This window comes from Podarcis bocagei, assembly GCF_964188305.1.
Source record: "Podarcis bocagei genome assembly, chromosome: W".
NCBI lineage: Eukaryota > Metazoa > Chordata > Lepidosauria > Squamata > Lacertidae > Podarcis > Podarcis bocagei.
Window position 1 is genome coordinate 95,776,093 of NC_138131.1, and position 23,403 is coordinate 95,799,495.

The 23,403-nt window shown below is 43.7% G+C and overlaps 1 pseudogene across 1 annotated transcript in view; it reads left to right on the forward strand.

Annotated features, from left to right (window-relative positions):
* LOC308578231 overlaps window positions 1-23,403 on the forward strand; it is a 1,025,155-nt pseudogene that overhangs the window by 1,001,430 nt on the left and 322 nt on the right. The window contains exons 6-8 of the transcript in view: window positions 17,381-17,534; window positions 19,988-20,089; window positions 21,257-21,436. The product of the transcript in view is annotated as an uncharacterized misc_RNA (transcript). The remainder of the gene's footprint in view (window positions 1-17,380; window positions 17,535-19,987; window positions 20,090-21,256; window positions 21,437-23,403) is intronic.

Below are 23,403 nucleotides of genomic sequence, written 5' to 3' on the forward strand. Positions count from 1 at the left end.
TAACTGACTAATGCCACCAAGGATGGAGGACGTGTTCAGCCAGTGCAAGTCTGCTGTCAAGAAAAGTGAGGAAAAGAAGAAAACTTTTATAATAACCTAAACAGTTTGTCATTACTTGGAAACAAATTATTTTATCTTGTCCTTGATCATTTCATTAGTTGATGGAACATGAAAAGAGGATCCCATACGCAGAACGAGTACTGTATGTTATAAGTGAATACAATACCATTTTGTTGTCTTCTAGTTTTTGAAACCATAGCATGCTAATATACAATATGAAATGTTTTGTTTTCAGGCACAATAAAGTAATTGTGGGTTGTCCCCTTAGATGCAGCCTAGCCTCCCATCTCCCCCTTCCTTCTCATCTTTAGACAAGGACTAAGATCCTGTAGTATCAAACTCATTCTCTGAGAGTCAATCCTTATGTAATCAAAATGCTACCATCCACACAAAGGGGGAAGATATTAGTAGGCTTAAGGGAACCTCAATATTTGTAGAAGTTAAAATATGGGGAAACCCAACCAACTTCTCCATGAAGACTGATAATGTCCAGTGGCCCTAGAATGCTGAATAGGAAGAAAATAAAAAAATAAAGAAAGGAACGGGAATGGAATTGTGTATGAGAAAGAATGCATATTTGGAATTGAGCAAGAACACTCCATACTTCCATATATTCCTGCGGGTAACTCTGTGAATAAATAAGAGATGAGCAAAGTAGTGAGGCATCAGGCATAAGCCTGCATTTTATTAATGTTTGATCAGGACTTGTATATTAAAGAGAGAGCTTAAAGATTTTCAAAAGTTTCATGCCAGGCAGACCAGCTGCTTAAGAAAACACTGGCAATGTTTTCCTCCTAGACAAGGGGCCCCCTTGATTTATAGCAGAAAACAATTCTCAAAGTCGTAAAAGCTGGAATTACAGACTGAGTGAGGACACTGACCCTACATGTTATAGAAGATAAAAAAGGCAGAGATAAATATAATTAATAGTTGGTAAATAGTAAAATAATACCAATGTGCCTCCCAGTAAAATGAGCTAGATCTTCTTTCTAAGGTTAAAGACCAAATGGAGAAGCATCTAGCTGACAGAAAGTTAGAGGGCAATAAATGTTGGGAAGAGCTAATGGGAAAAACAACTGGCTGGAGAAGGGGGGGGGAGTGTAAACTGAAGAGGCTTCTTTTGAAACTGCTTTTTTTTACTGAGTTCCCTTTTCTACTTTACAAAGACCTTATTCCTTTTAAGAGGCTACCTGTGTTGTGTATTAAGTGTATTGGCATAGATGTAATTATGCAAAGGATTTAACAAATGCTAGGTTCTTATTTCATATAGTTGTAAGAGTTGTATTTTGAAATTAAGTCAGCCACCAGTCTAGCCCCCCTGCCAGACAAGAGACGCCATCCAAGCAGTCCTGATATATTGTCAGACATTTGTTTAGAAACCTTCAAATGAAGGAGATCTTTCAATGTTGATGTGAAACTCAAGATCCTTGACATATGTTTAAGATAAAAATTTAAGATTAACCATTTGTTTTAGAAGGCAATAGGGCAAGGAGGGCAAGAGGTGAGCTGGTAATTAAGATTCCTTGTTGAGACACATGTAAGATATATTACTACTTATTTGTCATTTATAGATGTAACAATATATAGCTCTTTGTGTTCCATATAAGGACAGGAGGATATGGGTGTATCTTTTAGGATTGGTTATAGCAATCAGCCAATAGGAAATTCAACCAGGCTGATTGGACAGAGGCAGCCACAGGAGGAGCAAAGGGGGCTGGATTAAGGGAATGTAAGTGCTGGCCATAATGGCAGGAGGCCAGGCCAGAGCTTGGTAACCATATACCACTGTGCCTCTCATTTATTTGTCTGACAAATAAATAATTATTTTAATTTCTCTATTGCTGCGTTGAATATTTCATTCCAGCTAAGCGTTAACCACAAGCAGGGTGCTACATTTTATGGTGCGCCTGTGACTCGGATCAGTGGTCTGCTGGAACGCAGCCCCTTCGCCCTATTGGGCAGGGTACAAGAGAGAGGATCTCTAAACTGCTTACCCAGCGCGCACTGGTAAATTTTTCCAGGGGGAACGCAGAAGTCTCGTCTGTCTGATACCCTGCTCACTGGCGGCGACGGACCGGGGGGAAACGGAACCAACCAAGGGTAAGTGCACAAAGGGATTTTTGGCCCTCCAATTAACTGGGAGGAAGAGAAGTCTTGATCAAACTTCTGCGTCTCAGTAAGTGGGAACTGAGTACGCTAGGTGCTTGGGTATATCAGATGGTGGTCTGGTGGGGGAAAAGGGAAGAATGGGAGGTAGTGTGTGGTGAAGTATCTAGCGCATTGTATGTGTGAGAAAGTACAGAGCAATCTGTAGCTGACCTGAGTGTGGAGTCGGCAGTACTTCGGTTCCTGGTAAGGCGACTTCACCAGGCAAGGAAACCCACGAAGCGTGTGTGTGAGTGACTGAGTGGATACTTCACAGGGCCATACAATGGGAGTTGGGGGTTCAAAAGGGGAAAATACACCTCTTGAATGTATGTTAAATAATTTTAAGAAAGCCTTCTCAGGGGCGTATGGAGTCAAAATGACGCCAGAGCGCCTGAGAACGTTATGTGAATTAGAGTGGCCGAAACAAAATACTGGATGGCCATCTCAGGGAACCTTTGATATAAATTTAGTAAGCAAACTTTGGTCTAACATCGCCAAAGAAACTGGAGGGTGCCCAGAACAATTTTCATATATAGATTCCTGGCTGAGCACATTAAATAAAAATCCTCCATGGATAAGGGAATGCAAAGTCCAACGATGCAAATTATTGGCTGTAAAAGCCGAAGCTAGGAAAGGAATCTTGCCAAATAAACTCAAACCCATTTTTGAGGGACCAGAGGAAGAGCTGCTTCCACCTCCACCCTATGCTCCACATCGAAGGGAGCCTAATCCAAACACTCCACCAGTTGTAACCCCAAGGCAAGAAAGTGGAATGAATAATGGGGCTGGAGTCACAGAACTTGATTCCTTGATAGATTATGAAAAATATCTTCAGGAGGCATTGGAGGCCTATAATAAAGCCCAAGCAGAAGCGGTTATTCCATCTGTGAGTCCCAGTAGAACTCCATCTACAGTCTCTTTTAGTGGAACAACTGATTGCCTACCCCAAACCCCTGTACATCCAAGTCCTAGAGAATTATTACAGAAGTTACAGGGAGACCTTAATCGGTCAGCAAGCAATACAGCCAGGCGTATAAGGCTGCTAAAAGAACGCCTTGGGACAAATACCATCCCCTATGATTTGAGGCCCCTAGAGCAAAGCGAAGAGAAAGATCACGTAGTAGCCCCTCTCAGAAGAGTATTTGATGCACTTGAGGAGCCTGTGCTGGTTAACGGGCAACTCGGACCACGGCCACCTCGAACTTCGACCCTGCAATATATTCCATTCACGACTACAGATCTGATGAATTGGAAAACACACACCCCATCTTTTGCAGAAAAACCTCAGGCTATGATGGACTTGGTGACTTCAATAATAAATACTCATAGTCCTACTTGGACAGATTGCCGCCAGCTCCTGAATACTCTGTTCACCACTGAGGAAAGGAGAGACATAATTGAAAAGGCACAGATATATTTGCGTGAGCAGGCCAGAGTGGGAAATATTTTTAATATTGACCGTCATCTCCAAGACAACTTTCCCTTGGAAGATCCTAATTGGGATCCAAACAATGTAATTCACCTGGCCAGACTTACCACTTACCGCCAGACGCTTGTGCAAGGTATCCGCAGGGCATGCCAGAAGCCCACTAATATGTCTAAAGTCTCAGAAGTAGAACAGAAACCAAATGAGAGTCCAGGAGACTTTTTAGAGAGGCTGCAAGAAGCCTATCGTATATGGACTCCTTTTGACCCTGAAGCCCCTGAAAACAGCAGAATGATTACTGCTACATTTGTGGCCCAGTGCGCTTCTGACATTCGTAAGAAAATTCAGAAATCAGAAGGATGGGAAGGGATGCTGATGAGCCAAATTATGGCCATTGCACGCCGAGTTTATCGGAATAGGGATGAGGCTGAGAAACAAGAGAAGAAGAAGTGGCAGAAGGAAAAGATGGTAATGCTAGCCACAGCAGTGAAGCAAGACTACCGCCCCTTAAATGGAGGGAGAGGGCGGGGAAGGAATCCACCACTGGGAAGGAATCAATGTGCGAATTGCAAGAAGGAGGGTCATTGGAAGCGGGAGTGTCCTGAACCCCTGAGGTTGGAAGAAGTACGCCCAGGCCCAGGCCCAGGCTCCGGCCCAAGAAACCAGGGACGGGGACGGGGAATGATCCGAAATGGAAGATATCAGAGACCTGGACAAGGACAGAGTAGAGACAATTTCATTGGACTGGCAGAGGAGGATTTTACCCAAGACTAGGAACGACCGGACTCCATAAAGTTAGGCTTCCAGGAGCCCACGGTCACGATTCAATTAGGAAGCCATTTAATAGACTTTATGATTGATACTGGGGCTGAATACTCAGTACTCCCAGAACTATTGCAGAAAAAGGCATCCAAAAGTGTAGTCATTAAAAGTGCCACTGGTCAGTCAGCTAAGAGGTCTTTCCTCCAACCTTTGGAATGCCAGATTGGGGGACATCGTTTAACCCATCAGTTTTTGTATATACCTGAGTGTCCAATACCTCTCTTAGGTAGAGATATGCTGTCCAAATTGCAGGCCCAAATCACCTTCACTCCTCGAGGTCCAGAAATGAAACTGCCATCAAAGGCAGCAGGAATAATTTCCCTCTCAGTACCTAAGGAACAATCATGGCGCCTAATGTCAGCCCTGCAAGTCCAACCCACATTGGATACAGAGTTAAACAAGCTCCTCCGAACTCTACAGGTGCCACCAGGAGTATGGGCCGAAAATAGCCCACCAGGAATGGCCAAGAATATAGCTCCAATTGTAGTAACCTTAAAACCTATGGCTACCCCTGTATCTGTAAAGCAATATCCTTTACCCCGGCGAGCAGCAGAGGGCATCCAGAAACATTTGGACCGCCTATTAAAATATGGTCTGCTTAAGCCCTGCCAATCAGAATGGAACACACCCCTTTTGCCTGTTCGAAAACCTGGGACAGATGAATACAGGCCAGTGCAGGACTTGAGGCTCGTAAACCAGGCTATCGAGACCTTGCACCCAAATGTACCAAACCCATATACCCTGCTGAGTTTGATCCCACCAGAAGCAACATTTTTTACTGTATTGGACTTGAAAGATGCATTCTTCTGTTGCCGGCTGGCACCACAGAGCCAACCTATATTTGCCTTCCAGTGGGAAGACCCTTTGACAGGAACAAAAGGCCAGCTAACCTGGACAAGATTGCCCCAGGGATTCAAAAATTCCCCAACTTTATTTGGCACTGCCTTGGCGAAGGATCTAACAAGTTACCCCTCAATACCTGGAGAAAAGGTGGTTCTGCAATATGTAGATGACCTTATACTAGCAGCAAAGGATTTTGATACCTGTAAAGAAGGTACAGAGGAACTGCTCCACTTGCTCTGGGAAGCTGGCTACCGAGTTTCCCAGAAAAAGGCACAGTTATGTTTAGAAAAGGTCAAATATTTGGGCTTTGACATCTCACACCAACAACGAGCATTGAGGCCAGAGAGGAAAGAAGCTATTTGCCTTATCAAGGAACCTACCACAAGGAAACAACTCAGAGGATTCCTGGGAACAGCAGGGTTTTGTAGACTATGGATACCTGATTTCAGCAGTCTGGCCAAACCCTTACATGAAAGCACTCGAGGTGCAGAAAAGGACCCATTCGTATGGGGACCTGAGCAGCAACAAGCCTTTTTAGTTATCAAACAACGACTTATGGAGGCCCCAGCCCTTGGACTGCCTAATTCGGAAAAACCCTTTCAGCTGTATGTACATGAACAGAATGGGATTGCAGCGGCAGTCCTGACCCAGAGATTAGGAAGTTGGAACCGTCCAGTAGCTTATTTGTCAAAACAATTGGACTCAGTAGCAAAAGGATGGCCTCCATGCCTAAGGGCAGTAGCGGCCACTGCAAGCCTTGTCAAAGAAGCTGATAAATTTACCTTCGGCCAGACGATGTATGTGAATGTACCTCATGCTGTTCTGACACTCATGGAATATAAGGGTAGTTATTGGCTAACGAACCCAAGGATGGCTAGGTACCAAGGCCTATTGTGTGAAAATCCTAGGATTCATCTACGAGTAGTGAATATGCTCAATCCAGCGACTTTGCTGCCCCTACCAGAGGTAGATGATGAAGAATCACATGATTGTCTCCAAATAATGGATGAAGTTTATTCCAGTAGACCCGATCTGAAAGATGAACCATTGAAAAATCCAGATGTTGTATATTATACTGATGGTAGCAGTTACCTGCATGAAGGTGCCAGACGAGCAGGATATGCTGTGGTCACCAATGAGGAAGTTGTGGAAGCTGAAGCTTTGCCTGCTGGCACCTCAGCACAAAAAGCTGAACTTATAGGTTTAACTAGAGCTCTGCAATTGGCAGCCGGATGTAAGGCAAACATCTATACTGATTCTAAATATGCCTTCTTAACCCTGCATGCACATGGTGCTCTATGGAAAGAAAGAGGTCTAATAGGAGCCCACGGGAAGGCCTTGAAATATGGACCTGAAGTAGAAATCCTGTTAGAAGCAGTATGGGCTCCAGAACAGATTGCTGTAATGCACTGCAAAGGTCATGGACGAGGAAGGGATCCAATAACCAGAGGAAATCATGCTGCTGACAAAGCAGCCCGAGAGGCAGCCCAAAAGCCTGTGGGAGGATTTATAGCAGCCCTCATACCAGAGGTAGTTCCAGAAGAAGTTAAACCTCACTATACCCCAGAAGAGAGGAAGTGGGCTGAACAGGAAGGAGCAGTTGTGAAGGACGGTTGGATGATCCTGCCAGACAATAGGATTTATGTACCTCATCATCTAGCAGGCACAATTGTAAGAAATTATCATGAATCTACTCACCTTGGTGGTACTGCAACCAGAGAGAGTCTCAGTCGGAAGTTGTATATTATTAATCTATCACAATTAGCAACTTGCATTTCACAGAAATGTGTTCTTTGTGCTAAAAACAATCCCAGGCAGGGACCGGTACAACCTCCTGGAATCCAACATGTGGGATATGTCCCCATGGAAAGCCTAATTGTGGACTTCACAGAGCTGGTCCCTTCTAAGGGATTCAAGTATCTCCTTGTGTTTGTAGATACTCTTACCGGATGGGTTGAAGCTTTTCCCACCCGAACTGAAAAGGCACGAGAGGTAACTAAGAGACTCCTGACTGAATTGATCCCGAGGTTTGGATTACCTAGATGCATTGGAAGTGATAATGGGCCAGCGTTCATTGATCAAGTAGTACAAGAAGTATGTCGAGTCCTACAAGTGAAATGGAGACTGCATGCAGCCTATAGGCCTCAGAGTTCAGGGAAAACTGAAAGAATGAATCGGACTCTGAAAACCCAATTGGCAAAATTAACCCAGGAAACGGGATTGGGATGGGTAGATGTGTTATCCATAACACTGTTTCGTGTTCGGTGTGCACCCACAAAAAGACTTAAGTTGTCACCTTTTGAGCTCCTGTATGGGAGACCGCCCTCCTTTGTTCAGGATATTTCAGCTGATCTTAAACAAATAGGAGACCATGTGACACAGGGACAAGTGCAATCTCTCTCCCGTGTTTTTGTTTCTCTTAACAGGTGGGCCCTCGAGCGCACGCCGTGCAGCATTGCCGAGCCGATTCATCAGTTCCAGGCTGGCGATAGCGTATGGGTGAAAGAGTGGAAACGTGATCCACTTGCACCTAAGTGGCGTGGACCTTACACCGTCTTGCTCTCTACTCCAACAGCGGTGAAGGTAGCTGAGGTGACCCCCTGGATTCATCACTCCCGTTTGAAGAAGTCCGAAGGCAGTTGGACGTGCAAAGGTGACCCCTCTAATCCTCTTAAACTGACTCTCTCCAAAAACCCCTGTATCTAGCCCTACCGGGAACGGGCTAGGTCACGGGCAACATTAGACGACCGGCCTGCTGCAGCCACAACCTGGAAGCTGGCTGACCTGCGCACGCCTGAAGCTTGAGGAGCATCTGAACCAGCGATTGTGAAAGGAAAGATTCTCTTATACAATTAATTGACTGCCCCCCCCCTTGTGGAACAATTATCAGAGATATTACTCATTGGGGATCCTCGGGATATATGTTTTGGTCTTGGTGGTTCCCCATTTCTGTCACTGGGGGAATTATATTGGGACTAATATTTATTTGCTATCACAATAAGGTAATCTTTTGTGGAAGGAATGCATATGCTAGACATCAACATGATTTTATTATTAATCCTGATCCCTTGGGAAGGGGAAGGGTCCTTGAATCTGACCAAATTGACTAAATATGGATTCCGCCATGACCACAATATGTGGGTAGGTTTAGCTGAAATGGTAGCCAATGTTGCAAATAGGACCAATTGCCTTGTTTGCTCTCTTGGGCCAGATGATTCAGAGGGAGGTATGCCCTTATTACCGATACCATTAGATGCCATTGGTATGGTAAGCGAAATACCACACCAAACAGAAATACAGAATTTCCCCGGATGGAACTCAACTAAACCATTACGAGTTATACCTGTACAAGGGGAATTCTGTGTACATAAATCATCAGATGCAGCTGATTCGACCATGATAGGCTCTTCTCATTGTCACTATACTTGGGATAATATTAAGAATACCTGGGCACACGATACTACCTATCGAACTCGGAATACCTTGCCCTGTGCACCTCCTTTTATTCATGCATGGAAAGTGGTATGGAACATAACTGTGACAGAAAAAGGCAATCTAACATACTGCACTGTGAACTCTCTGCCTCTTTTGATATTTCGCCTTCTGTACTCCACGTACCAAAAACCTCAGACCCGATGGTTGTGGTGGATATGTGGAGAATGGGCATACAAGAAACTCCCCTCCAAATGGAGTGGGACTTGTTTCCTGGGATGGGTATTACCACCAATGTGGATTATGCCCACTAATTTGGCCAAGCGTACACGAAGAAACGCTGATATTTCTCATATAGCAGGAGGAAGTACCCAAAGTTGGAGCGGTACTGATGATTGGCCACCAGAGCGCATTATAGCCTATTATGATCCTGCCTCCTGGAATCCTGGTGAGCTCATACAAGGGGCACGGGATCCTATTTATAATCTAAACAGAATAATTCGATTGCAAGCAGTAGTGGAACTTGTAACCAATGCAACGGCCCAGAGTTTGAGACTTATTGCACAACAGTTGGATGAAAGTAGAGCCGCCATTTTGCAGCTGAAAATGGGAATGGATTATGTACTTGCCAAGCAGGGAGGCCTATGTGGAGTCTTGAACTTGACAGGGAATGCCTGTTGCTTTAACATTTCAGATAATGGTGAGGCAATCCGTGTGTTGGCCACAAAGATGGAGAATATAGCACATGTCCCAGTACAAACATGGGAAGGATGGGATATGGGATGGCTCACCAATTGGTTACCTAATGTCACAGGACTCAAAGGGATACTATTGTCTTGCTTGTTTTTCTTGACAGTAGTGGTAATGGTTTTATGTATGATGCCATGTATCATTTCATGTTTTAGAAGTACAATTAGCAAGATGGTTTCAAATGAAACTCTACCTCATATCATGGCCCTATACAGAGCTTTACCTCAGGAATATGATGAAGATCAAGCTATCAAGGACACTTGGGACGAAGGTCCTTGAGCTTGAAAGGGGGGAATGAGGCATCAGGCATAAGCCTGCATTTTATTAATGTTTGGTCAGGACTTGTATATTAAAGAGAGAGCTTAAAGATTTTAAAAAGTTTTATGCCAGGCAGACCAGCTGCTTAAGAAAACACTGGCAATGTTTTCCTCCTAGACAAGGGGCCCCCTTTTGATTTATAGCAGAAAACAATTCTCAAAGTCGTAAAAGCTGGAATTACAGACTGAGTAAGGACACTGACCCTACATGTTACAGAAGATAAAAAAAAGGCAGAGATAAATATAATTAATAGTTGGTAAATAGTAAAATAATACCAATGTGCCTCCCAGTAAAATGAGCTAGATCTTCTTTCTAAGGTTAAAGACCAAATGGAGAAGCATCTAGCTGGCAGAAAGAGAGGCTTTTTGGGAAGTCTTTTTAAAGCATTTTTGGGAAGTCTCTTTTTAAAAGCTGTTTCTTTCTTAAACTGAGAGAGTTTGAGGGCAATAAATGTTGGGAAGAGCTAATGGGAAAAGCAACTGGCTGGAGAAGGGGGGGGTGTAAACTGAAGAGGCTTCTTTTGAAACTGCTTTTTTTACTGAGTTCCCTTTTCTACTTTACAAAGACCTTATTCCTTTTAAGAGGCTACCTGTGTTGTGTATTAAATATATTGTCTTAAATGTAATTATGCAAAGGATTTAAGAAATGCTAGATTTCATATAGTTGTAAGAGTTGTATTTTGAAATTAAGTCAGCCACCAGTCTAGCCCCCCTGCCAGACAGGAAGACGCCATCCAAGCTGTCCTGATATATTAGTTGTCAGACATTTGTTTAGAAACCTTCAAATGAAGGAGATCTTTCAATGTTGATGTGAAACTCAAGATCCTTGACATATGTTTAAGATAAAAATTTAAGATTAACCATTTGTTTTAGAAGGCAATAGGGCAAGGAGGGCAAGAGGTGAGCTGGTAATTAAGATTCCTTGTTGAGACACATGTAAGATATATTACTACTTATTTGTCATTTATAGATGTAACAATATATAGCTCTTTGTGTTCCATATAAGGACAGGAGGATATGGGTGTATCTTTTAGGATTGGATATAGCAATCAGCCAATAGGAAATCCAACCAGGCTGATTGGACAGAGGCAGCCACAGGAGGAGCAAAGGGGGCTGGATTAAGGGAATATAAGGGCTGGCCATAATGGCAGGAGGCCAGGCCAGAGCTTGGTAACCATATACCACTGTGCCTCTCATTTATTTGTCTGACAAATAAATAATTATTTTAATTTCTCTATTGCTGCGTTGAATATTTCATTCCAGCTAAGCGTTAACCACAAGCAGGGTGCTACAGTATGACCAAAACCATTTCCCTTACTGTCTTCCTTAAATACATCTTGCAAAAGACGGTAAGTGTGCGGGAAAGAGAGTTTGAATCGGATTAGTCTGCTCTTGTATTTATGTTCCCCTAAACCAAGCATGTCCAAAGTCCACTTTGGGGGCCTTCCACCCATCTCTCCTAGATCTCAAAATGCATTGGTTTTGTCATATTTCCTGCTATCCTGCCAAAGAATTTAAATTTTCCCAATGTTCTTTTAGACCAGGCATGTCCAAAGTCCAGTTCAGGGGCCTAATCTGGCCCTCTGGTCGATTTAATCCGGCCCTCGTGGCGGTTTATTTACTAGGGCAAAACTTCCCCCCAAAAAGCTCAAGAACTTTAATCCTAAAAAAAGGTCAGCACCTCTGAGGTCAAATCCTTAAAAAAGGCTCAACAATTGTGGGGTTTTACTGTTAATATGCTTCTTCTTAATTGCATTTCACTATTAATATACTTCTTAATTGTATTTCAGTTCAACAATGACTTTGATAAAATACATCTTTTGTGACGTGCAGAAGGCTTGAGTTACCTATGAGGTGCAACAGTTACCATATAGCATATATTCAATATAAAAAACAGCAACAATTGGTTGTTGACAAAGGACAGCTGGCATATATATATAAAAGATATTAACTGATATGCATGCCATTCCAGATATAGCTATATAATCTCTACTGTTGGTAAGAGAAGAACTTTGGAGCAGGCATTTTCAAAAAAAGAGTTTTTTATGAACCGCTCTAATACCAAGTTACCGTCAGGAGCTGAGGGGCCGTATCAAACCTCAATCCAGCCATCACATCACAGAGCAGCCTTTTGGGCTCCTGTGAAAGACATACTAATATTCGTGTAAAAACTCTGTTTTGTGTTTCGAAGGTTGCCGAAGCCGAGGAATGCTACAATACAGCTCTCCGTTTATGTCCGACTCACGCGGATTCTCTTAATAACCTGGCGAACATCAAGCGAGAACAAGGGAATATCGAGGAGGCTGTCCGCCTCTACCGGAAAGCTCTTGAGGTACGTGCGTGGAGAATTACAACAATTAAATTGACATATAAGGGTTAGGCATGCGTACCCTGGACTCCTAGTCTGGGTCTTTTTAAAAATCGCCAATCAAATTTTTCTTGATCAATAACGGAAATAATGGTGAAGAAGTGAAAGTGAAGTAGCATTTTGAGGCTCGACAAAGCATGGTCCGATAAGTCCCTTTTGGAAGGAAGAGGGTCTGTCCCCCTTTTTATATTCCTAGGCCTCCTGGAATGACCAAAAATCTGCTTTTTCATCAGAAGAACAATGCAAGGTGTTAAGGAACGGTACAGAAATTGAAATAAAAGCTGGGCACATGCTGTTCTCTGTGTCGGCTGAGCTTGATCCCCTGACAGTCTTATTTTCTAACAGTATTTCCTATGCGTACGAAAAAGGCAGTTCATAGGCCCATTATTATTATTATTATTATTATTATTATTATTATTATTATTATTATTATTATTATTATTATCATTACCACAAATCATTCCAAACGGTGATTTATTTTGCAGCCAGCCCCTGCCACATTTGAGCATCAAAGAGGGGCTCTTTAAAATACGGCATTGGTCATTTGACAGTCTGATCTCCCAACAGTATTTCCTATGCATGCTAAAAAGGCAGTCCATAGGTTCCTCCTCCTCCTTAATTTTTGCAAGTCAATCCAAATGAGGATTTATTTCACGCCCACAACCTTTGAGCCTCAAAGAGCAGCCTCCATCTCTTTAGAATGCTTCTCAGGGAAACTAAGAGTGAGCTTCTTCCCCGCAGGTCTTCCCGGAGTTTGCAGCTGCGCATTCAAATTTAGCCAGTGTTTTGCAACAGCAGGGGAAGCTCCAGGAGGCCCTCATGCACTACAAGGAGGCCATCAGGTGAGCTTCCAAAGCCATGGGGAAAATAGATTGAAAGAGCTCCTCCTTACTGTATTTTAATCTTTTGCTGGAAGCCGCCCAGAGTGGCTGGGTATAAATAATAAATTATTGTTGCTGTTGTTAATAATTATTATTACTCCTCATGCGCTGGTCTGGTGCCTGTGGGAAAGCTCTCCTCTTGTGGATAAAGCACTTTCTCTTTTTCTTTTAGGTTTTTTTATTTTTTATTTTTATTTTTATTTTATTTTTTGTCCCTTGAAGGACAGCCAAATTTAAATAACAATTCGACACACAGCTGCGAGGCATTTGCGAGCTTTTTTGCGGAGAAGGTCCTGTTGCTCCGCCATGACCTCCCTGCCAATTTGGATACAATAAAGGAACTGGAGGCCCCTCGACTGTCCTCGGGTCCAGTATTGGACCACTTTGACCGGATATCTCCAGCCGATGTGGACAGACTCCTCCGAGCTGGAAAGCCCACCACCTGTCCTCTTGACCCGTGCCCGTCCTGGCTGATTAGAGCGTGCCCAGACAAGGTGCGGGCCCCCCTGGGGGATATCATCAATTTGTCCCTTGGCACTGGGATATTCCCAGGGGAACTGAAGGAGGCAGTGGTGTGTCTGCTCTTAAAGAAAACATCATTAGATCCTTTAGATCTATCCAATTACCGCCCGGTTTCGAATCTTCCATTCCTGGGTAAGGTGATTGAGAGAGCGGTTGCTGAACAGCTTGGTAGGTTTCTGGATGAAACATCTGCTCTCGATCCATTCCAGTCCGGCTTCCGCGCTGGTCATGGGACCGAGACGGCTCTGGTCCACTGCCTTGCCGACGTGGGGATCCAGGGCACAGTCCTTCAATGGCTGCGCTCGTTTCTCTCCGGTCGGGGACAGAGGGTGGCGCTTGGGGGGGGAATTGTCATCGCGCCACTCCTTGGTGTGTGGAGTGCCTCAGAGTGCGATACTCTCCCCGATGCTTTTTAACATCTTTATGCGCCCCCTCGCCCAGCTTGTCCGGAGTTTTTGGCTGGGTTGCCATCAGTATGCCGATGACACCCAACTCTATCTGTTGATGGATGGCCATCCTTACTCGGCCCCAGATACACTGACCAGATGTCTGGAAGCTGTGGCTGGATGGTTACGTGGGAGCCGGTTGAAGTTAAATCCTTCGAAGACAGAGGTCCTCTGGCTGGGACGGAGCGATATGGGATTGAGGGGGCAACTCCCATCTCTTGCATGGGTGCAATTAGTGCCAGCATCGTCCGTTAAGAGTTTGGGTGTAATCTTCGACACCTCCCTTTCCATGGAGGCGCAGATTACAGCTATAACAAAGGCGGCATTTTTTCATCTCCGCCAAGCTAAGCAGTTGGCTCCTTATCTCTCTCACCCTGACCTAGCCACTGTGATCCACGCGACGGTCACCTCCAGACTGGATTATTGTAACTCGCTCTACGTGGGGCTGCCCTTGAGACTGACCCAGAAACTCCAGCGGGTGCAGAATGCCGCGGCGAGACTCCTTACGGGGTCTTTGCTGCGAGATCATATCCATCCGGTGCTGTACCAGCTGCACTGGCTCCCGGTGGAGTACAGGATCAGGTTTAAGGTGCTGGTTTTAACCTTTAAAGCCCTATACGGCCTAGGACCCTCGTACCTATGGGACTGCCTCTCCTGGTATGTCCCACAGAGAAATTTACGGTCTGCAAATAAAAACACCCTAAAGATCCCAGGTCACAGAGAGGTTAGGTTGGCCTCAACTAGAGCCAGGGCTTTCTCGGCTGCGGCTCCAATCTGGTGGAACGCTCTGTCACAAGAGACTAGGGCCCTGTGGGACCTGACATCCTTCCGTAGGGCCTGCAAGACAGAGCTGTTCCACCAGGCCTTTGGTCAGGGCGCAGACTGACTCCCTCCTCTGGCAACCTGCACAGAATTTTGCTTGATGGTTGCCATTAATTTGATTTTAATTTGATTTAATTAATTTTATAATGAATGTTTTAAAATGTTGGACTATTTTGATTGTTGTTAGCCGCCCTGAGCCCGGCTTCGGCTGGGGAGGGCAGGATATAAATATTATTATTATTATTATTATTATTATTATTATTATTATTATTATTATTATTATTATTCAGTTTTTTTATTTTATCATTTTATTTCCATACACTCCAAACATTTTCAATATATACAATACTGGGATTATACAAACCCCTTGGACTCTCCCCCACCCCCCACCCCCCGTTTCCATATTTTGCCATCTTTTCTTGCATGTAATTACAATGATTCGTTCTATTCCATTTCCTTATTTGCTACTTTGGCTTCATCAATGTTATATCAATCCTGCCTGTGGAAAACCATCTAATTCGATTTTAATTTGATCCTGATTTGTTTTTAGGAGGTAATTTAATTATTGTTTGATTTTATACTAATGTTATATATTTGATGTTAGCTGCCCTAAGACCGGTTTCGGCCAGGGAGGGCGGGATACAATTATTATTATTATTATTATTATTATTATTATTATTATTATTATTATTATTATTATTATTATTATTTCTAAATATGTATCTTTAAGGTATTCAATAAATTTTTCCCATTCTTGTTTAATTTTTTTTTATATATAAATAGTTTTTATTAAGTTTTAGCATTTTATATTCAACACAAACATCATTCTTGCAGACAGCATAGATGAATCCCAATCTCCCCCAGCTTCCCTCTTCTGGTTTTTTAAATATTTACTTCTCCTGCCTATCTCATTCTCCCTTAATTTTGCCATCTTTGAACTAACGATGGTTATATCCTTAAGGTTTTTGCACCATGCTTTTTCACATTTCATCTTCATTATTTTCCCCATTTTGTCCTTTTAACTTTTTTCTTTGCTTAAATTTCCTATCATCTTGATGTCTGATCTTCACAGTCATTTTGATAATCCACTCTTCTTTTGTTGGGACCTTCTCTTCCTTCCACATCCGGGCTAAGAACATTCTGGCATAAATAGAATACACTGTCTTTTTAGGTCTCTTGGTATTTCTTCACCCGTTAAACCTATTAGAAAGGCTTCTGGTTTTTACACAAATGTTCTCTCCCCCCCCCCCCAGTTAATTATACAGTGGTACCTTGGTTCTCAAACTGAATGTGTTCCAAAACCAAGGTGCATTTTCCCATAGAAAGTCATGCAAAACGGATTAATCCGTACCAGACTTTGAAAAACAATCCCTAAAACAGCCATTTAACATGAATTTTACTATCTAACGAGACCACTGATCCCTAAAATGAAAGCAGTCATCCATGTACTGTACTCTAAAATAAATACAACAGTCTTGTAAATGATAAAAATGAAAATTATTTTTTTTCCTCACCTGCACTGATGATAGTCATTGTTCGGATGGGGACCGGGGCTTCTATCCGTTTCTGCAATCACACAATCAATCAATCAATCAATCAATCAGTAACTAAACTGGGATCCGCACAGTCGCAAAAACAAATGAACCAAAAAAGCCTCCGAAACAAAAACACCACATAAATTGCAAAAACCAAAGCACCAAACTTAATCTGTTCCCGAAGTCTGTTTGATTGGTGCAGGCGCCCCAGAAAGAATAGCTGACAGCCAAATTTGATGTTTGGCTTCCGAAAAACGCCTGGAAACTGGAACACTTTTTCTGGGTTTTCGGCATTTGGGAACCAAAGCGTTTGAGTAGTAGTAATAATAATAATAATAATTTGTTTTTGTTTGTATCCCACCCTCGCCGGCCAAGGCTGGGCTCAGAGCAGCTAACATCATAAAAACAACACAACGAGCCTAAAAGCAGACATCAAGTAATTCAAATAAAAATTAATTCAGACAAGTTAAAATCCGGGCAGGTGGCAATTATTAGGGTGGAATTGAGAGTGATTAATAATTGCCAGAATTGAGGAGCATGGAATTTCCCAAAAGGAAAGTGCTGCTTGTCCGTATGAAGAGGATGCCACAATGCTGAACCTTTCTGTATAAAAAACCTTCTGTATAAAGAAACCTGTATAAAAAACATTTGAGAACCAAGGTCTCACTGTCTCACATGACCACTAGGGTGGTTCATAAAAAAACACTTTTTTGAAGATGCCTGCTCCCAAGGTCTTATCTTACTACACTAGGGATTATATAGCTATATCTGAAATTTTGTGCATATCAGTTAATATCTCAACCCTCCATGAAAATAGCTGTTTTCTTGGACGTTTTCCTATTTTGTGAAGGCTTTGGAGAAGGCATTTTTTAAAAAAGTTTTTTTAATGAACTGCCCTAAAGACCACCGTATAGGATAGAAAGAGCCTTCTTGACCCTTACATTTCCAGCGTAACTTCAGAGTATTTTTGTACCAAAATGGCACTTTTTCTCTCCCCCTCCATGTCAGAATCAGTCCCACTTTTGCAGACGCCTATTCCAACATGGGGAACACCTTGAAGGAAATGCAAGACGTCCAGGGAGCTCTGCAATGCTACACAAGAGCAATCCAGATAAATCCTGCGTTTGCCGATGCCCACAGCAACCTCGCTTCCATCCATAAGGTAAGCTTTGTGTCTCTGCTAAATCTATTTTTTTTAAAAAAAAACTGGGGGGGGGGCAGCAGGGGAATCTTAGTTTTTACAAAAGGAAAACAACTGGCAAAAGCCGTCCCAAACCGAGATGGGGCACAAAAAGAAAAAGGGGAGAATTGGAATTTATGCTGGAAGTGTGAGGAGGCAGAGGGCACGCCGATACGTTTATGGTGGGGCTACAGAAACGTTAAAAAATTCATGAGGAAATAAAAAAGATGATCAGAATTAATTTAGAGGGGAAAACCAGAGGCATATTTACTGAGTATAAGAGGTAAAGAAATACCACAAGATGGGAAGATATTATTCTTATACGCGACAGCTGCAGCAAGGCTACTCCTTGCACAAAACTGGAACAGGAAATATATACCCACAAAGGATGACTGGATAAAGAAACTAATTGAATTTATAGAACTGGCAAGGTCAAGTGCAGTAATAAGGTACCAATCAAACTGGAAAATAAAAATATAATGGAAATGGTTTGAAGATTATGTGTTCAAGTACTGCTCAAAAACTAACATGTTGATATGTTTGGTTTAATGTTTGTAAATCTGGTTTATAATAATAATAAATAGTAAGTTAAAAGAGTTAAGAAATATAAATTTAGATAAAAATTGCAATGTGAATGTGAGTGAAGGAAGTCACGTGGGTATTTGGGTAAATGCTGAGTTGTGTATAGGGTTAGATGTGGGGAATCCATATATGTAATGTATAGTGTTGAAAATGTACGGCAACTAGCATGTAAAATGAAATCAAAAATAAATAAATAAATAGGGGGGAAATAAAAATGGCAATGTGAAATATTATATAGGAGGGTGAGGGGCGGTGGAGGGAAGCCACGAGGGTGGTTTTAATGTCTGAAATTTTGGGTGGTAGGGTAATACGAATTTTGTTTTGTGTCTATGTGTTTGTTTGTAAATAATTTTTTTAAAAGGAAAATGAAAAAATTGCTATTTTTACTTTGAAATAAAAATGGGGGGGGGAGGTCTTATACGGGTGATTGGGTGGGTGAATGGCTCATTTTCTTAAATTTGAGCCCCCCCAAATAGAGGGTGGCTTATATAGACGGAAAGTATGGTGGAGTTCCACACCCAAAAATCTCATTGTGACTTCCAATCACCCCTACGTCACATTTCCGATGGCGCCCTTTTGCTCGTCTCTCCTAGATCTCAAAATGCATTGGTTTTGTCATATTTCCTGCTGTCCTTTGTCAATCCACACCTGCCAAAGAATTTAAATTTTCCCAACATTTTTTTTTAGACCACACATGTCCAGCGTGTGGCCGGGGAGCGTAACCTGGTTTACTTACTGGGGCAACCCCCCCCCCCAAATGCTCAACAACTTCAATCCTAAAAAGAGCTCAACAACCTTGGGGTTAAATCCTAAAACAGCTCAACAAATTTGCCCCGCCCTCATGTCAAATCTGGCCCTCTTTGGGAAAATTTGGGCACCCCTGTAAATTTAGACAATACAGTCCTATCTCGGGTTAAATATGCTTCAGGATGAATATTTTTGGGTTGCGCTCCGCAGTGACCCAGAAGTAACGGAGCACGTTACTTGCGGGTTTCGCCGCATGCACAGACCCTCAAAATGATGTCATGCGCAGAAGCGGCGAATTGCGACGTGCAGATGCGGGTTGCATTCGCTTCAGGATGCGAACGGGGCTCCGGAACGGATCCCATTCACATCCAGAGGTACCACTGTACTCTGCAAGTGTCCTGTTCTCTATGAAATGTTTCTTCCAAAACCTCTCGTAATTCTGCCTGTATTATAATCTTGCTAATTCTGCGTATTTTAGCCTTTTTGCTAGCTACGCCAACTTAGTAGGGATGGGATTCTCCTTTCCATCCTTTGTCTGTTAAGATTCTCGCTGCGGCTATTGTAGACACTGTGACTTGCCATTGTTTTATAACCATTTATTGTAACATTTATTCTATGATCAATTACAATAATCATTCATTGTAATATTCATTTATTGTACGATTAATTACAATTTATTGTAATTGTTAAGAGTAGGTTTCTATTGAATTTTTACATGCTGATACTCAATATTATTCTATAGCATGGGGAGGCAAACTACGGCCCCATGGCCTTCTCAATCTAGCCGGGAGTCGGCATGTTTTGACACGAGTATAATGTGTCCTTTTATTTAAAATGCACCTCTGGGTTATTTGTGGGACATAGGAATGCGTTCCTTTTTCCCCCTCCCCAAAATCTAGTCTGGCCCCCACAAGGTCTAAGGGACAGTGGACGGCCCCCTGCTGAAAAAGTTTGCCGACCCCTGTTCTATTCCAATGATTGTTGAATGTTACTTTATAAGTCTACCAGGTGTGGATCATCGTGCCTTCTGTCTGTTCTTCATCTTTGGTTTTGATGGTTGAGAAAAAAAGCTAGTGGCAATTGCTGAAATATCCCTCCCTTTCTAGGATTCCGGAAACATCCCAGAGGCAATTGCTTCGTATCGCACCGCCTTGAAACTGAAGCCGGATTTTCCTGACGCTTACTGCAACCTGGCGCACTGTTTGCAGGTGAGGCAGAGTTTTAAGGGCCAACACTCCCAGGGTTTCCGGCATTTGGGAACCGAGGCGTTTGAGTCCCAAGGTACCACGGTAATGGTAAAAGCGTCACCTAATTCAGGAATTGTCCAATGTCACTTTAGAGACCAACTCAGTTTGTTCTGTGTCTAAGCTTTCATGTGCAGGCAGACTTATTCAGATACACTGAAGCGGAAGTCCCCACACCCTGATATTTAGAGGGAGGGTGGGGCGGGGTATTTCTCTGAACGGTAGTAGGACTCAATCGGTATGGTCAACCTGTGGACGACTGTGTCTCATTACATATCCTAGAATCATAGAATCATAGAATCATAGAATCATAGAGTTGGAAGAGACCACAAGGGCCATCGAGTCCAACCCCCTGCCAAGCAGGAAACACCATCAGAGCACTCCTGACATATGGTTGTCAAGCCTCTGCTTAAAGACCTCCAAAGTAGGAGACTCCACCACACTCCTTGGCAGCAAATTCCACTGTCGAACAGCTCTTACTGTCAGGAAGTTCTTCCTAATGTTTAGGTGGAATCTTCTTTCTTGTAGTTTGGATCCATTGCTATCCTAAATATCCTAAAACTATTTCTTGTAGTTTGGATCCATTGCTATCCTAAATATCCTAAAACTATTTCAGGTCATCTGCGTACCATCCCTTGTTTTTTCAGTCATTCACAGTTGCCAGCAGGTGGACTTATACCATTGACTCCTACTACCCTTCGGAGAAAAACCCCAACTCACCCTCCCACTATATATCAGGGTCTGGGGGCTTCTCCTTACTCTTATATAGCAGGGTCTGGGGACTTCTCCCTCTGTATATCAGGGTCTGGGGACTTCCGCTTCAGTGTATCTGAAGAAGTGTGCATGCACACAAAAGCTTATATCAGGCATCCCCAACCTGCGCCCCCCCCGATGTTTTGGCCTACAACTCCCATGATCCCTAGCTAACAGGACCAGTGGTCGGGGATGATGGGAATTGTAGTCTAAAACATCTGGAGGGCCGAAGGCTTGGGGTGCCTGGCTTATACCAAGAACAAACTTTGTTGGTCTCTAAGGCACTACTGGACAATTTTTATATATATTTTGACTTCATCAGACCAATACGGCTACCTACCTGAATCTAGAACCCTGGTTTTCTTTGCCCCCTTTCAGATCGTCTGTGATTGGACCGATTACGACGAGAGAATGAAGAAGCTTGTCAGTATTGTGGCTGACCAGCTGGAGAAGAACCGGCTCCCTTCGGTGCACCCCCATCACAGCATGCTGTATCCACTGTCTCACGGCTTCCGAAAGGCTATTGCCGAGAGACATGGGAACCTTTGCCTGGACAAGGTGGGTCTATGCTGTGAAGAGGTGTGCGCCGCTCCGTTCCGTCAGAGTTTGAATGCTTTCATGTTGGCTTTGGATATATAATAATATATAATAATTTATTATTTCTACCCTGCCCATCTGTCTGGGTATCCTCAGCCACTCTGGGTGGCTGCCAACCAAATATTAAAAACACAAGGCAGCATTAAATATTTAAAAACTTCCCTAAACAGGGCTGCCTTCAGATGTCTTTTAAAAGTGAGATAATTGCTTATTTCTTTGACATCTGATGGAAGGGCGTTCCACAGGGCGGCCGTCACCACGAGAAGGCCCTCTGCCTGCTTCCCTGTAACTTGGCTTCTTGCAGGGAGGGAAGCGCCAGAAGGCCTTCGGGAGAGGGACCCCGGTGTCCGGGGTGGAGATGCTCCTTCAGGTCTACTGGGCCGAGGCCATTGAGGGCTTTCAAGGTCAGCACCGACACTATGAATTGTGCTTGGAAACGTACTGGGAGCCAAAGCAGATCTCTTGGGACCGGTGGTATGTGGTCTCAGTCAGACTGGATTTAAATCCTTTATTTTACAGAAAGGTTTGATCTTGCTGGCATCCTCTTAATATTGACAACCAGAGGAAAGTTTCATCTGCTGGGCTGTTTAGGGCTTTCAAGGTCAGCACCAACACTTTGAATTGTGCCCGGAAACGTACTGGGAGTCAATGCAGGTCTTTCAAGACTGGTGTTATGTGGTCTCTGCGGCTGTTCACGGCCCCCAGTCTGGCTACCACATTCTGGATTAATTGCAGTAAGGTAGCCCCACATAGAGCGCATTGCAGTCGTCCAAGCTGGAGATAACAAGAGCATGCGCCACTCTGGCAAGAGAGTCCGTGGGCAGGGAGGGTCTTATCCTGCATCCCAGATAGAGCTGCCCTGGACACAGAACAGACCTGTGCCTCCATGGGTCCAAAATGACCCCCAGACTGTGCAGCTGGTCCTTCAGGGGCACAGTTGCCCCGTTCAGGACCAGGGAGTCCCCCCCACCCGCCCACACACCACAGAACTTCAGTCTTGTCAGGATTCAACCTCAACCAGTTAGCTGCCATCCATCCTCCAACCGCCTCGAGGCACCCGCGCAGGAACTCCACCGCCTTTGCCGGCTCTGATTTGAAAGAGAGGTAGAGCTCTCTATCAGGCTTCCTCAACCTTGGCCCTCCTGATGCTTTTGGCCTACAGCTCCATGGTCCCTAGCTAGCAGGTCTAGTGGTCAGGGATGATGGGCACTGTAGTTTGAAAACAGCTGGAGGGCCAAGGTTTAGGAAGCCTGCTCTGTATTGGCGCCAATGGCTGTTAAGCGAAAAAATTCCAGGGTGAGTGACTCCTTGACAGCCTAGCTCACCGGGGCACTTGTCCCCCATGGGTCCATGCTGTCAGTAAAAGGAGGAAGTCCCAGCCCGGTAATTTGGAGCAAAACAGTGGTCAGTAGACCATGATTCTTACTGTTGCACCACAGGTCTGCCCAGGAGTAAGAACCCCGAGCATGGGGCAATGTCAACTTTTAAAACTTCCTTCTTCCCCCCAGAATACACTTCAAGCAGCATCGTTGATACATCATCACTACATCACTAGCACATCACAAATGAGGAGGGGTATACAAGGGTTATGCATTCACTATGAGGTCCCTTTATCAGACCCCTTAAATCTCCATCACTGAAAGAACAATAAAACTCTTGACACGTCCTTTCCCACTGGACTTGTCTGGAGATGGGCATTCAGAACACCTGCCTTGCTAAACTGCCTTGGCAGATGTCTATGGTTGCCCCCTTGGTCTCTCCCTCGGTGGGGTGCCGTGTATGTGCTCTCAGGCTTGGGGAATTCTGGCGGGATGCCCTGTTCCTGCTGCCTACATGACTTCCTGCTTCTTGGCTCATGGAGGGAGGTGGAGCCCAAATTCGTTCAAATGGCGGAATGAGGAGAGTCGGTTAAAGCATAGATTTTCTGC